Source organism: Triticum dicoccoides, chromosome 6A, assembly GCF_002162155.2.
Source record: "Triticum dicoccoides isolate Atlit2015 ecotype Zavitan chromosome 6A, WEW_v2.0, whole genome shotgun sequence".
In the NCBI taxonomy this organism is placed as follows: domain Eukaryota; kingdom Viridiplantae; phylum Streptophyta; class Magnoliopsida; order Poales; family Poaceae; genus Triticum; species Triticum dicoccoides.
In genome coordinates this window covers 105,544,509-105,560,347 of record NC_041390.1, presented here as the reverse complement: position 1 = coordinate 105,560,347, position 15,839 = coordinate 105,544,509, and positions in this window count along the sequence as shown.

The window sequence follows — 15,839 nt, the reverse complement described above, 5'->3', positions numbered from 1 at the left end:
GGAGGATGATAATTACATGCCCCCCTCCGAAGACGAGGCAAGCCTCGGCGATGACGAATTTGCCGTGCCAGAGGATCCCGTCGAACAAGAGCGCTTCAAGCGCCGGCTTATGACCACGACAAATAGCCTTAAGAAAAAGCAGTAGCAGCTTCAAGCTAAACAAGATCTGCTAGCTGACAGATGGACTGAAGTCCTCATGGCCGAGGAATATAAACTCGAGCGCCCTCCAAGAGTTACCCAAAATGCAGGTTGCTACCTCGACTGGAGGAAGAAGCATATGACACGGCTGATCGGCCACCTCGTGGACGTGATAGAGAGGCATTCCAGCCAAAAGCTCAGCCGACACCCCGACGCCATTCAAATAAAAAAGCATGGGGAAACACACCAGACCTGCGAGACGTATTGGAGGACAAAGCAAAACATGCAAGATCGATCTACGGATCACGAGGGCGCGCCACTATGCGAGACGATAAACGTCACGCCGGATACAGTAAAAGTAAATTCGGTCGGGCCAAACACAGCGGGCAAGACCCATTCGAGCTGCGATATAGCCCAATACAGAGGCGCCGCACACCCCTATGCTTCACAGACGAAGTAATGGATCATCAAATCCCAGAAGGTTTTAAACCTGTAAATATTGAATCATACGACGGCACAACAGATCCTGCGGTATGGATCGAGGATTACCTCCTCCACATCCACATGGCCCGTGGTGATGACTTACACGCCATCAAATACCTCCCACTAAAGCTCAAAGGACCAGCGCAGCATTGGCTTAACAGCCTGCCAGCAGAGTCCATTAGTTGTTGGGAAGATCTGGAGGCCGCATTCCTCGACAACTTTCAGGGCACTTATGTGCGAGCACCAGACGCTGATGACTTGAGCCACATAATTCAGCAGCCAGAAGAATCGCCCAGGCAATTCTGGACTCGGTTCCTAACAAAGAAAAATCAAATCATCGACTGTCCGGATGCAGAGGCCCTAGAAGCTTTCAAACACAACATCCGCGACGAGTGGCTAGCCCGGCACCTTGGTCAGGAAAAGCCGAAATCTATGGCAGCCCTTACGACACTCATGACCCACTTTTGTGCGGGAGAAGACAGTTGGCTGGCTTGTAGTAACTGTAGGATCGAAAGTATGTCTAGAGGGGGGTGACTAGACTACTTGACCAAATAAAAATCTAGCCTTTTCCCAATTTTAGTTCTTGGCAGATTTTAGCTATCTTAGCACAAGTCAAGCAATCTCCACACAATTCAAGCAAGCATGCAAAAGAGTATATGAGCAGCGGAAAGTAAAGCATGCAACTTGCAAGAATGTAAAGGGAAGGGTTTGGAGGATTCAAACGCAATTGGAGACACGGATGTTTTTGTCGTGGTTCCGATAGGTGGTGCTATCGTACATCCACATTGATGGAGACTTCAACCCACGGAGGGTAACGGTTGCGCGATTCCACGGAGGGCTCCACCCACAAGGGTCCACGAAGAAGCAACCTTGTCTATTCCATCACGGCCGTCGCCCATGAAGGACTTGCCTCACTAGCGGTAGATCTTCACGAAGTAGGCGATCTCCTTGCCCTTACAAACTCCTTGGTTTAACTCCACAATCTTGTCGGAGGCTCCCAAGTGACACCTAGCCAATCTAGGAGATACCACTCTCCAAGAAGTAACAAATGGTGTGTTGATGATGAACTCCTTGCTCTTGTGCTTCAAATGATAGTATCCCCAACACTCAACTCTCTCTCACAGGATTTGGATTTGGTGGAAAGAAGATTTGAGTAGAAAGCAACTTGGGAAGGCTAGAGATCAAGATTCATATGGTTGGAATGGAATATCTTGACCTCAACACAAGTGTAGGTGGTTCTCTCTCAGAAAATGTGTATTGGAAGTGTAGGTATGTTCTGATGGCTCTCTCCACGAATGAAGAGTGGGTGGAGGGGTATATATAGCCTCCACACAGAATCTAACCGTTACACACAATTTGCCAAACTCGCTGGGACCGAATGGTTAAACTCGGTCGGACCGATTCAGCAAACCTAGTGACCGTTAGGATTTTCGGTGGGACTGAGATGCAACTCGGTAGGACCGATATGGTTAGGGTTAGGGCATAACGTAATCTCAGTGTGACCGATTACACAAACTCGGTGGGACCGATTTTGGTAATAAGCTAACCAGAGAGTTGGTCAGGTAAACTCGGTGGGACCGATTCGCTCATCTCGGTGAGACCGAAATGTTACAAAAGGGAAACAGAGAGTTTACATTGCAATCTCGGTGGGAACGATCGCTCATCTCGGTAAGACCGAAACGTTACGAAGGGAAACAGAGAGATTACAATCCCATCTCGGTGAGACCGAGATCCCTATCGGTGAGACCGATTTGCCTAGGGTTTGTGGCAGTGGCTATGACATTTGAAACTCGATGGCGCCGGATAGAAAGAATCGGTGGGGCCGAGTTTGACTTTTGGTTTAGGTCATATGTGGATGGGGAGAGTAGTTGAGGATTTTGGAGCATATCACTAAGCACTTTGAGCAAGCAAGCCATTAAGCAACACCTCATCCCTCCTTGATAGTATTGGCTTTTCCTATAGACTCAATGTGATCTTGGATCACTAAAATATAAAATGTAGAGTCTTGATCTTGAAGCTTGAGCCAAACTTTTTGTCCTTAGAATTTTGAGGGATCCACTTTCCTCATCCATGCCATGCCATTCATTAAGCTTTTCCTGAAATATTAATCTTGGAATAATGTTAGCTCAATGAGCTATATGTTGTTAGGAATTACCAAAACCACCCAGGGATAGTTGCAATTTTAGTAACAATATGTCAAAAAACCATGGTACTTCGGATACCAAGGACGGCAATAGCAGGTCACGTCGCAACAAACATAAGTGCTGCATTAACAGCGATAATACTGAAGATACGGCAGTCAATGCCGGATTCAAAGGCTCTAAACCCGGTCAGCGGAAAAAGCCATTCAAAAGAAGCACTCCGGGCCCGTCCAGTTTGGACCGTATACTCGATCGCTCATGTCAAATACACGGCACCCCCGACAAGCCAGCCAACCACACCAACAGGGATTGCTGGGTGTTCAAGCAGGCCGGCAAGTTAATTACTGAAGACAAAGATAAGGGGCCACATAGCGATGACGAGGAAGAGCCCCGGCAGCCGAACACCGGAGGACAAAAGAGGTTCCCCCCCACTAATGCGGACGATGAACATGATATAGGCAACCCACTTCCCCAAGAGGGAGCGGAAGCGTGCGCTCAGGGACGTATATGCGTTGGAGCCAGTCACGCCAAAGTTCAACCCATGGTCCTCCTGTCCGATCACCTTCGATCGCAGGGACCACCCCACTAGTATCCATCATGGCGGATTCGCCGCACTGGTCCTAGACCCAATCATTGACGGATTTCACCTCACTCGAGTCCTTATGGATGGTGGCAGCAGCCTGAACCTGCTTTATCAGGACACAGTGCGCAAAATGGGTATATACCCCTCAAGGATCAAACCCACAAAAATGACCTTTAAAGGCGTCATTCTAGGTGTAGAGGCCCATTGCACAGGCTCAATTACACTGGAAGTGGTCTTCGGATCCTCGGATAACTTCTAAAGCAAGGAATTAATCTTCGATATAGTCCCGTTCCGCAGTGGTTATCATGCACTGCTCGGGCGAACCGCATTTGCGAGATTCAATGTGGTACCACATCACGCATACCTCAAGCTCAAGATGCCAGGACCTCGTGGGGTTATTACAGTTAATGGAAACATAGAGCGCTCTCTCCGAACGGAGGAGCACACTGCGGCCTTCGCAGCAGAAGCGCAAAGCAACCTCTCAAGGCAATGCGCCAGTTCGACGTTTCAAGATCCGGACACCTTCAAGCGCGCTCGGAGTAATCGGCAACTAGACCGCCTGGCACGATCTGAGCTCGCGTAGCAATGCGTCCCCCACCCCAGTCCCAACCAAATGGCGAAATCCGTGCCACGCGTACATACTTACGCATTAGAAATACCATGGGCACAGGTGGGGAGGGGGGCACAACTACGGCACGCTCCAAGACGCGGCCTAAACCGCACTAGGGGCTTCCCGCTTTGTTATTTTTCTCTTTCAGGACTTTAATCTCTGGAAACCTTGTCCGGCAGCATGATTGCCGAACACATGATGCAGCAACCAAGAGAGGCAGAAAGCTACATCACACCATGGAACTCTGTGACACTCTAAAATTTTTATTTGGTTTTTATCAAAAACTTTGTAGTTTTTGAGGAGAGGCTATTTAAATTTTTTCTTTTTCAGAAAAACCTTCCACTTAAAAACTTCCTTTGCCTTGGCAAGGATTTTTTTTTCAAACCTTGGTGTTTGATCTTTTGAAACTTCTTCTCTGTTGGTTCTCTCAAATTTAATTTTTGAGTTTAAATTGTTTTCTTTTAAAATGAAGCTCTATGAAAATTTGGGGATTTTCATATCTTGGAACCACCCTTGACTTTGCATTGTTTCCATGTGGTAAAACCCCTCCAAAACCTCCCCTACACCTTGTGATCAACCTAAGTTCTCTGTCCCAACTAATCCAAACAAGTTTTGGATTTTATTCTAATTATTTTCCCTCTCAAATCAATTCTGAAAATTATTTTGAGCCCAAATGATTTTCAAAGCAAGTACCATATTGCATTTGAGTTTTGACCTCAAACCAACTCTCCTGGATAGTCCTTTGTACCCACAACCCAGAACCATCTTGATCCACTCCTTCTCTTTTCAAAATTTTCAAAATTCAGCCTCTGCAAGTTTGGACCAGATTTGCCAAATTTGATGAAATTCATATCTACACTACTCCAAAAATTCCACCAAAATTCAGGCAACCTATGTGAGCAATGAGAAGCCACTCCACCAAGTTTCAGCTCAAGGAAAAATCCCTAGATGCCATTTTCATTCTGTCGAACACCTTGCGGGCACTGTTACTGTTCAAAAATTCAGAAAAGTTCAGTTTCAGTGTCGTGTGCGTTCGTCAGTTCCTCTCACGCGTTCACAGTGCATTTGGCACGTTCCTCTCCGCCTCTTCCTACTGTCTGGAGCACCACACGCTCACTTGGCCTCTTCCTAGCGTCGGTGGCACGATGGCCCGCCCTCGCCGGAGTCTTCCGCGGCGTCGGGACCTCCCGTGGCGGCTGACAGGGGGCAAGAACGGCGGCTCAACGCCGTTCCGCGCCGCCCAGCGCTCCCTGGCTCTCCGCGTGGCCTCATGCACGCCAGCGCACCCCCGCTGCACCGTCGCCGTGGCCCGACAGCCCTGGACGCGCTCTCTGCCGCCAACGGAACCGCGCCGTCCCGTTCCGACCAAAGCCTGCCCTAAGCTTCTAATCCAAGTCCGGTTAGCATCTAAACGGACCCAGTAAACTCCCACGATGGCGCTCGACTCCCTAATCACCCCTGACCGAGCACTGCGCCACCGTAACCATCGCCGGAAATCCCCGTTCACGGCCACCGCCTCGGGCTGCCTATAAAAAGGGCCCCCGAGCTCACCCTCGTGCACGCCTCATCCCCACACCTCACCAACGCCACGCCAGGCCACTACGGGGACCTCGAGGAGGTCTTCCCCCTCAACTCCGGCCGCCCCGATCCGCCTCGGCCGCCACCTCGATTCGCTCCGGTGAGTCCGTCTCCGGCGCCCAAACCCCGTTCGTTACCCTCTCTAGCTACCAGGAGCATAACCCCCTCCTCAATTTGATCATTGCAGCTCTCTCCGACGAAGTCCGCAACCACCCGAACCGCCGTCCGCCGGAGCAAAGCTCGCCGTCGACGTGGTGCTCGCCGACCGACACCACCACCACCAACCGACGCGGAAGGGTGCCCTGAACACGGAGGTACCCTCCGATCTCTCTGCCTCGCCGTGGATCGCCGCCGGCGACCACCGCGGCTCTCGGGCACCGGCGAACTCTGCCGCCCCGTTTGAATATTTAAACCTGACAGGCGGGACCCGCCTGTCAGCCTCTCTATCCTGTCGGAGCGAAGCGTTTTCTGAAAACGTCTTCTTCCGAATGCGCTTTCCCTCTGGGCTGGCGTAGTCGCTACCGAAGCGCTTTCTGTTTTTATAAACTAGCCCCTAGAAAACTTCTGTTTCATTACAGATGAGTCCCTGGACAAAAACCTTTATAACTTTTAAGCAGAAAGGTATTTTTGGTTGATTCTTTTTCTGTTCTCTTTAAAATTTTATCTAGTTTTTTATCAGATTTATTTGGAAAATATTTGGTATACTTTCTGTGCACTTCTTGGTATTCACGATAGCACATATATTTTCTTTATACCGTAGATACCGAAGGAGGTGACGGAGCCGTGAACTTCACCGAGCTAGGCTCCGACTACTCTGAACCAGGCAAGCATGTTTGAACTTTTGATATGATGAGTGTCTTGGCATGTTTTGCATTTAGTTAGTTTCATGGCATGTTGATAAGCATATCGATGAATGTCATTTTATGCGATAATGAGGTAAGTGAGTTCGATGATCCATAAGTGGATGGATATGACTATGAATGGCCATGTGTTGGCATGAGGATGGGTGAGATGGCAGTGTCGTAGCATGCCAGTCTCATGCCGGACTATGTGACTTCAGTGTCAAACCGTATCGGTCCAGTTCCTTTCATTTCCTTCCCTGTACTACCACATGTTTTCCGCAAGGAATATGGTTTAGTAAGTTGCAAACCGCTTTTCTGGTACACACCAAAAGGAGAGGCCGTGATGATGGTTCCATGGCCCTGGATTAAAGCCAGTCATCCGGTCAGGGGGCATGGGTGTTTCCAGTTGGGACCGAGAGGGGGCACCCCTTAGAGCGCGCGTATATAAATTTGATCCCATGCTATTCGAGATTGTGATCTCCCCGTCTCAAAAGTTTTTCTTGGACGATGTCTAGGGTGATTCCTAGCATCGAGAGGTACGATGGGTGTGTACTGGTTAGCTGTGTTTTCTTCCGAAATACCGTAAACGGAACTAGTCCTTCGTGACTACGGAAATCCGTTGGCTGTGGGAATAATTTTGTACAAACTCTGCAGAGTCATATATCCCTCCAAATCATCTATTCCATGTCCAAATTCGTATTATCTTGTCCTAACAATGACAGTGTTGATGACAGAGACTCCGGTGTTTCGCATGAGTGCTAATTCCGGTTAAATGATATTCCTGTGGATGGACTAACCCATTTATTCTTATGAATTAAAAGTTTATTATGATTATTATTTATCTGTCCATAAAAGCCCTTTCTGTGATGTCGCCCCGACGTCCGACTGTGGCATTTCTTTTCAAGCCCTTTCTGTGATGTCGCCCCGACGTCCGACTGTGGCATTTCTTTTCAAGCCCTTTCTGTGATGTCGCCCCGACGTCCGACTGTGGCATTTCTTTTCAAGCCCTTTCTGTGACGTCGCCCCGACGTCCGACTGAGGTATTTCTTTTTAAGCCCTTTATGTGGTGTCGCTAAGACGCCCGACTGTGGCATCTTTTTCTTTATATTTATTTGTTCACCTTTCGAGGCGTCGCTTCAGACACCCGATCGGAAATTATTTATGTTCTGTTGGGATTTCAGGCGGACTACCGCCGTTTCCCTTTTACTTACCTTGTTATGATAATTTTGAATGTACATTGGTGAATTTATTCATGACGCATCCATGCATGCATTTGTTATATCTTACGTCCGAACTGTCTTGCGAGTACTTTCAAAGTACTCACTGGCTTGTTGATTTGGCCAGATGCTGATGAAGGCGATTTCATGGATGAAGAGTTCGATAGCGAGTCCGACACTTAGAGGAGTCCCAGTCAGTTTCATGCGACCCTGGATTTGGTCACTGTTTTATATCCGCTTCCGCTACCAAATAAATTCATCGAGCCTCACCTCGACGCTCGATGAGATGATAGACTTAGAGTCTTGTATTTCTCTCCCCGCTGTGTTTTTCCACCACCACCCTACCCTCGAGTCAGTAGTATGTCTCCACACCACTGTGTCATGTCCGTCATTATGTATAATTATTGGCGTGCTTGTAATAATTTGGTTGAGCAACCGCAGTTCGACCCTGTAATATATTTTATGCTACTGGCTTATTGTATCAAGAAATTGTCTACCAGTGAGGAGGATTTCTCTCATACTGGACTCAAAAGATTGGTTTCTCAATAAATATTTTTATTGGAAAACCGGTCGCGACAAGCTTGGTACCAGAGCAGGCTGACTGTAGGAAGCCACTAGGTGCGATCGCTAATTAGTTATTAGCATGATAGAGCTAATTTATATTTTTGCAATTGTAGTCATTTTCTGTCAGTCAGCATAAATTTATGATCTGACCCTGCAGAATTTTTGCCTACTTTTGTAGATGGCCGACAACAGCTGCGAGTCTCAGACCTTCGCCAACGTGCCCGATGGGTTCGTCAAGCTTCTTTCTTTCATCGTTCAGGTCGCGATGGGGCCATCCGTACGCCCAGTCTTCACACTCCGCCAGCACCGAGTCAACGACAGTCTGACCATGCACCAGGCTGCGGTGCAGTTCAAGGGAGGGCGTGGTGAGTTACGCCGCTTCTGGTTCGTGGGAAGAGCAATGCCTACGGAGAGGCATGCTATGCAGATGGCAGCCCGCGAGGCGATAGCTCGTCTCAGGGATGTCCTTCCCGTGATGAAGACTCGTCGTTACCGTTATCTTCCGTGCCATGTGCCTTACACCTGTCACTACGCATACTCCTGCCCCAGAGGAGAACGAGACGAGGCTTTTGAGATGCTCATTGAGTATCTCCGGGCCCTGGAGGCAGCCTTCGACAACCTGGTGGACGACTTCGTAGCTACCCGCATGGACTCAGTCCATGGCTATGCCTCCAACAGGAGGGAGCTCCTACCCATCGCTCCGCCACTGACTTTGGTCTCGTCCTTAGCATCTTATACGCCTACTCGTCGCCTGCCTTCTACCGAAGAATTCAACCAAGTCATTGCACCCACTTCAGCGCGCACTGCACCACCCTTCGCGCCCACTCCTGTACGTGTTGCTCCGCCCCTGGCAACCGCTCCGTCCACTCTGCGCAACACTACACGTATGGAGCCCATTAGCGAGGAGGGAGTCGAGTCCCCAACCTCGCTACGCCTCGCCCTCGGCAGGGCAAAGGAGGTCATCAACATCTCTGTCTGAGTACGCTTAGCTGCCGTGTATTGTACCGCTTTATAAGATATGTACATAGGTTGTGAGAAGTAGCCTGTTTGCGCATCATGTAGGATCTGGAGAAGTGCACTAGCCTAAATAACATGTCAGGATTACGTACGCATATCTTGAGTGATGTATTGTATAATTACCAACCGCGTGTAAGATATGTAATGAGCAGTCCTTCTCCGTGCGCAAGTCGATTTGTTTTTCTTAAGTAAGCCGAGTTATTTAATTCTATCTGCCTGCTTTATGCATTTATGGTTTTGTTTTGCGACTCTTTCCGCTTTTCTTATGAGTTTTACAAAAAAATATATCCCCAGAGTGAAAAATGTCTCGTCCTTGGACACGCTCCATGCCAACTCCACCAGAGGAAAATTATGATACATAACCCAACAACGAGTTCACTCAGGGACAGTCAAGCCAACAGGGCAGTGAATCGGCACTTTCACAAATGTGCCGCCTTTATGAGCAGAGTCAGCAACAACATCGGGAGATGATGAACCAAGTCATCAACATGGGAAATCACCATGGACAGTATCAACAGCATTCCAAGTTATCTGAACTACAGAAGACACGTCCTCAAACATTTTCTCACACTGACAAGCCTCTTGAAGCCGAGGACTGGCTTCGAGATATGGAGAGGAAATTAATTATTGCAAAATGTTCAGATCTCGAGAAAGTACTATATGCTCCACACTATCTCACAGGAGCAGCCGCATCATGGTGGGAGAATTTTCTGCACATGCATCCCAACGAAAATAACATAACCTGGGATGATTTCACGGAAGGTTTCCGTGGTGCACATATTCCTAAGAGTATTATGAAAATCAAGAAGAGAGAATTCGATGACCTCAAACAAAGGAACATGACAGTGTCAGATTACAACAGTCAATTTACCCTATTATCCCGCTACGCCAATGAGGAACGTATGACTGAAATCAAGAAGATGGAGAAATTCCTTGACGGTCTGGCGCCCGCGCTTAAATGCCAACTGGTCGTGCACACTTTTCCTGATTTTAAAACACTGGTGGACAAAGCCATTACTCTGGAAAATGAGAGACGCAGTCTGGAAGATATCCGCAAGCGAAAAAAGGGACCAGACTAATCACGCTCGCAATCACCGAAGCAAGACAGATTTTCAAAAGGGTGGGACACACAAATTCTCATCCAATGTCTCACGCCCAATCAAGAATTTTCATGCAAGGGACAAGGAATTCACCTATCGCCCCGGCGTTACTTGTTACGCTTGTGGAGAAGAAGGGCACTATGCCAAACAGTGCCCCAAGCCAAGGAGTTCAACCCCAAAGCCGAACAACGGCGGCAATAATTCAGCACCCAAGCGAAACAATTTCAATCCCAACAATAACCACAGGAAGGGTCATCTGAACCACGTAACCAAAGAGGAGGCACAAAATGCTCCGGATATCGTACTCGGTACGTTTCCTGTCAACACAATACCTGCAAAGGTTTTGTTTGATTCTGGAGCTTCTCACTCTTTCATTTCGAAAAGTTTTGCTTTGCAAAATAAGTTTTCGATACTTCCTTTGGAGAAATCCATGATCATCAAGTCCCCTGGGATTCAGCAAGTTTCTCAGAATTACTGTCAGAATGTGGTCATTGAGTTCGAAGGATTGGAGTTTCACGCAAATCTTATTGTATTGGAAAATAAAGGACTGGATGTCATCCTAGGGATGGATTGGCTAACCACCAATAAAGGTTTCATCGACTGTTTCAACAGGACCGTGATTCTCACACACCACCAAGGGAAGACAATAAGAGTATCAGCCAAGGAAGGAAAAAGACCCCGGCAACCGAGATTAAATAAGGTGGATGTTTCTGAGCTAAACAAGGTTCCAGTAGTGTGTGAATTTCCAGATGTATTCCCTGAAGAGCTGCCAGGCATGCCACCAGACCGAGAAATAGAATTCCGCATTGAGCTAGCACCAGGAACCGCCCCCATATACAAGAAACCATACAGAATGGCACCATCCGAGTTGGTCGAGTTGAAGAAGCAAATAAAGGAATTACTGGAAAAAGGATACATTCGAGCCAGCTCCTCACCTTGGGGGTCACCAATTTTATTTGCCAAAAGGGAGGATGGAATGCTGAGGTTGTGTATTGACTATCGAGCACTTAACATGGTCACAGTCAAAAACAAATACCCGATGCCAAGGATAAATGATTTGTTTGATCAACTTGCTCAGGCCAAGGTATTCTCAAAAATTGACTTAAGGTCAGGATACCATCAATTGAAGGTACGAACGGAAGATATCCCCAAAACAGCCTTCACATCCAGATATGGACTGTACGAGTTCACAGTGATGCCATTTGGATTAACTAACGCCCCAGCATATTTTGTTCACTCATGAACAAAGTATTTATGAAGTTTATGGACAAGTTCGTCGTGGTATTCATCGACGATATTCTGGTATACTCCAAGACACCAGAAGAGCACGCAGAACATCTCAGGATTGTGCTAGGAGAGCTAAGAAAACACCAATTGTATGCCAAGTTCAGCAAGTGCGAATTTTGGCTAAGACAAGTAGGTTTTCTAGGCCACGTGCTGACTCAAGACGGTATCGCAGTGGACCCAGAGAAAGTTAAGGCCGTACTTGACTGGAAATCACCAGCCAGCGTAATGGACATACGGAGTTTCTTGGGAATGGCAGGATATTACCGCAGATTTATTGAAGGATTTTCCACCATAGCCAAGCCTATGACACAGTTGCTCAAGAAAGATAAGAAGTTTGAGTGGACAGAAGCCTGCGAGAAAAGTTTCCAAGAGCTAAAGCGGAAATTAACAACAGCACCGGTATTAATTGTACCCGACATACACAAGAATTTTGAAGTATATTGTGACGCGTCCAGAAAAGGTCCCGGATGCGTGTTGATGCAGGAAGGCAAGGGTGTCGCCTACGCTTCAAGGCAACTTCGCAAGCATGAGGAAAATTATCCCACTCATGACTTAGAAATGGCAGCGGTTATTCATGCACTCAAGGAATGGAGGCATTTCTTACTTGGGAATCGATGTGAAATATATACGGATCACAAAAGTCTCAAATATATTTTCACGCAGCCAGAACTAAATTTACGGCAACGACGCTGGTTGGAATTGGTAAAGGATTATGATGTTGGGATCCATTACCATCCAGGGAAAGCAAATGTAGTGGCCGATGCCCTGAGTCGGAACCCTAGCTTCGACGGAAACTATCTACACAGCTTGAGGCCCGAATTCCATCAAGAATTTGCCAAGATCAACTTGATAATGGTAGCAGAAGGCACCATATCAAACTTGGAAATACAACCCAACCTTGTGGAGAAAATTAAAGAAGCTCAGCCCGGTCACCCCAGCATTGAAGGAATTAAAAGAAAGTTGAATATGGGCAAGGCCTCGAAATTCGTCATAGATAATGAAGGAATATTATGGTACGGAGAAAGGCTATGCGTGCCAAACATAGAAGACCTTAAACAGCAAATTTTAGCTAAAGCACACACCACTCCATATTCGATCCACCCTGGAGGAACCAAAATGTATAAGGATATTCAGGAAAGATTTTGGTGGCACGGTATGAAGAGGGACATAGCCGCCTTCATTGCATGTTGCGACTCATGTCAACGCATAAAAGCTGAACATCAGAGACCAGCCAGACTACTGCAACCAAACAAAATACCTGAGTGGAAATGGGATGAAATAGGGATGGATTTTATTGTCGGACTACCTCGGTCACGACACGGGAATGATGCCATATGGGTCATTACTGACAGGTTGACCAAAGTGGCACACTTTATTCCAGTGAAGACAACCTACACCACTCAGAGGCTTGCCAGGATTTATCTTTCCCGCATAGTTTGTCTGCACGATGTCCCGAAGACTATAATATCCGACAGAGGCACTCAGTTCGTCTCAAGATTTTGGGAGCATTTACAACAGGCTCTGGGAACCCAACTAGCCTTCAGTACCGCATACCATCCACAGACTGATGGACAAACTGAATGCGTAAACCAAATTTTAGAAGACATGCTGAGAGCATGTGTCCTCACATATGGAACCAGTTGGGAAGAAAGCCTGCCATACGCCGAGTTCGCGTATAACAATAGCTACCAGGCCAGCCTACAAATGGCACCATTTGAGGCTTTGTACGGACGGAGATGTCGTACCCCGTTAAATTGGTCAGAGACCGGAGACAGCCACATCTTCGGACCAGACATGCTCAGAGAAGCCGAGGAAAAGGTCAAGCTAATCAGAGACCGACTTAAGACCGCTCAAAGTCGACAGAAGAGTTATTATGATCAGAAACATCGTAGGGTCAGCTTCGAACCCGGTGAGTTCGTATACCTGAGAGTATCCCCTATGAGAGGATTGCAACGATTTAAGATTAAAGGAAAGTTAGCACCAAGATTCATTGGACCATTCTGCATAGTGGCACGAAGAGGCACTGTAGCCTACCAGCTAGACTTACCCGAAGACTTGTCCGACATTCACGACGTGTTCCACGTCTCTCAATTAAGGAAGTATGTAAGCAACCCAGAGAAACAAGTATCCCATGAAAACATTGATGTGCAGCCAGACCTCACTTATCGAGAACGTCCCGTAAGAATATTAGAGGAGTCTGAAAGGAGGACCCGACAGAAGACCATCAAGTTTTTCAAAGTCCAGTGGAGCAATCACACCGACAGTGAAGCAACTTGGGAAAACGAGGATTTTCTTCGGACTGAGCATCCACACCTATTTAAGGATCAGCTGAAATCTCGGGGACGAGATTTTTCCTAAGGGGGTAGGTGTTGTGACACTCTAAAATTTTTATTTGGTTTTTATCAAAAACTTTGTAGTTTTTGAGGAGAGGCTATTTAAAATTTTTATTTTTCAGAAAAACCTTCCACTTAAAAACTTCCTTTGCCTTGGCAAGGATTTTTTTTCCAAACCTTGGTGTTTGATCTTTTGAAACTTCTTCTCTGTTGGTTCTCTCAAATTTAATTTTTGAGTTTAAATTGTTTTCTTTTAAAATGAAGCTCTATGAAAATTTGGGGATTTTCATATCTTGGAACCACCCTTGACTTTGCATTGTTTCCATGTGGTAAAACCCCTCCAAAACCTCCCCTACACCTTGTGATCAACCTAAGTTCTCTGTCCCAACTAATCCAAACAAGTTTTGGATTTTATTCTAATTATTTTCCCTCTCAAATCAATTCTGAAAATTATTTTGAGCCCAAATGATTTTCAAAGCAAGTACCATATTGCATTTGAGTTTTGACCTCAAACCAACTCTCCTGGATAGTCCTTTGTACCCACAACCCAGAACCATCTTGATCCACTCCTTATCTTTTCAAAATTTTCAAAATTCAGCCTCTGCAAGTTTGGACCAGATTTGCCAAATTTGATGAAATTCATATCTACACTACTCCAAAAATTCCACCAAAATTCAGGCAACCTATGTGAGCAATGAGAAGCCACTCCACCAAGTTTCAGCTCAAGGAAAAATCCCTAGATGCCATTTTCATTCTGTCGAACACCTTGCGGGCACTGTTACTGTTCAAAAATTCAGAAAAGTTCAGTTTCAGTGTCGTGTGCGTTCGTCAGTTCCTCTCACGCGTTCACAGTGCATTTGGCACGTTCCTCTCCGCCTGTTCCTACTGTCTGGAGCACCACACGCTCACTTGGCCTCTTCCTGGCGTCGGTGGCACGATGGCCCGCCCTCGCCGGAGTCTTCCGCGGCGTCGGGACCTCCCGTGGCGGCTGACAGGGGGCAAGAACGGCGGCTCAACGCCGTTCCGCACCGCCCAGCGCTCCCTGGCTCTCCGCGTGGCCTCATGCACGCCAGCGCACCCCCGCTGCACCGTCGCCGTGGCCCGACAGCCCTGGACGCGCTCTCTGCCGCCAACGGAACCGCGCCGTCCCGTTCCGACCAAAGCCTGCCCTAAGCTTCTAATCCAAGTCCGGTTAGCATCTAAACGGACCCAGTAAACTCCCACGACGGCGCTCGACTCCCTAATCACCCCCGACCGAGCACTGCGCCACCGTAACCATCGCCGGAAATCCCCGTTCACGGCCACCGCCTCGGGCTGCCTATAAAAAGGGCCCCCGAGCTCACCCTCGTGCACGCCTCATCCCCACACCTCACCAACGCCACGCCAGGCCACTAGGGGGACCCCGAGGAGGTCTTCCCCCTCAACTCCGGCCGCCCCGATCCGCCTCGGCCGCCACCTCGATTCGCTCCGGTGAGGCCGTCTCCGGCGCCCAAACCCCGTTCGTTACCCTCTCTAGCTACCAGGAGCATAACCCCCTCCTCAATTTGATCACTGCAGCTCTCTCCGACGAAGTCCGCAACCACCCGAACCGCCGTCCGCCGGAGCAAAGCTCGCCGTCGACGTGGTGCTCGCCGACCGACACCACCACCACCACCAACCGACGCGGAAGGGTGCCCCGAACACGGAGGTACCCTCCGATCTCTCTGCCTCACCGTGGATCGCCGCCGGCGACCACCGCGGCTCTCAGGCACCGGCGAACTCTGCCGCCCCGTTTGAATATTTAAACCTGACAGGCGGGACCCGCCTGTCAGCCTCTCTATCCTGTCGGAGCGAAGCGTTTTCTGAAAACGTCTTCTTCCGAATGCGCTTTCCCTCTGGGCTGGCGTAGTCGCTACCGAAGCGCTTTCTGTTTTTATAAACTAGCCCCTAGAAAACTTCTGTTTCAT